Here is a 1404-nt window from a genome sequence, read left to right as displayed (position 1 = left end):
AGACTTTCACTTAGTGATGGCACCTTCTAGCTCTTCCAAATAATGATTGGCCTTGAACTTGGCTTTTGAAAGTTCAAAGTCGGGAATTTGACTCTCATTGTCAACAAAGGGAATTTGACTCTCATTCTCAACAACCTTTTATTACGGCACACCTTCTGGAGGAAGCATAAAATGTTCTAACTGCAGTGTACATAAAGGAAATCATGGTGTGGTAGGAAAAATTATTTTACAGAAATATTTTATTACATTAGTATATGGCTGATTTTAAGACTTTTGTAGAATTGTCCAGTTTTATTGAGGTACAATTGATAAATAAAAATTGCATGTTCTAAAATATGTATATATTATAAAGTGGCAATCAATTAGGCTAGTTAATATATCCATCACATCACATAATTTTATATTGTGTGTATATGTTTAGTAAAAACATGTAAGATCTATTCTCTTAGCAAATTTCAAGTATACAATACAATTTTATTAACTAGAATCATCATACTGTACTAGAGATCTCCAAATTTATTTGCATAATTTACTTGAAATAATTTGCATAACTGAAACTTTGTATCCTTATCTAATATCTCTCATTTCTCCTATCTTCAAACTTCAGGTTTATTTTTATTCTGAGATATCATTTAGAATAAAATAGCATTTTACAAGTATCTTCACTCTAGTTTAGCCCATTAAATTGAGGGTTAAAGATAGGTGAGAAGGAAATGGGATCGCTCAAATATCTATTAGAAATTGAACACTAACCACTACCAGGATTCCATTTTTTAATTGGTAGCTTATAGAAGGACCTTTATGTCATTGCTACTCCCAGAGTGGTTCTTTCTCAGATCACCATCAGGTCATCACCTAAGAAGTGACTAGAACACAGACTCCCAGGTCTCACCCAGATCTACTGAAATGGAATCAAGATTCCCTAGATGAGCAAATAGAGTACACAACTTAAGAACTGATTTAAGCATGTGTGAAGGAAAATAGGTGGTGATAGTGAATGATTCCTGTTAAATCAGTATAAAAATCCAATATCAGAAAGAAGTAGAATGTAACTCTTTAATAAGGTGTGACAGATAATAACATGAGAGGGATTTAGTCAAGAGATTGCACTGAGAATAAGAACACATTGTGACCATGAGAGCTGTGTTATACGTTGAATTATATCCCCATTAAAACTGGTATGGAGAAATCCTAACGTCACAGTTCTTCAGAATGTGAGTTCATTTGGAAATAGGATTGATGCAGATTTAATTAGTTAAGAGGTCAAACTGTGGTAGTGTGGAGCTAATATCCAATATACCTAATGTCCTTATATTTTTTTAAAAAGGGAAACTTAAACACATTCAGGAGCCTTGAAAAAATATCATATATGATAAAGGCAGAGATCAGGGTGCTATGGCAGAA

Source organism: Callospermophilus lateralis, chromosome 8 (assembly GCF_048772815.1).
Source record: "Callospermophilus lateralis isolate mCalLat2 chromosome 8, mCalLat2.hap1, whole genome shotgun sequence".
NCBI classification, from domain to species: domain Eukaryota; kingdom Metazoa; phylum Chordata; class Mammalia; order Rodentia; family Sciuridae; genus Callospermophilus; species Callospermophilus lateralis.
The sequence above is the reverse complement of the archived record's forward strand: the minus strand, read 5'-3'. Positions refer to the sequence as shown.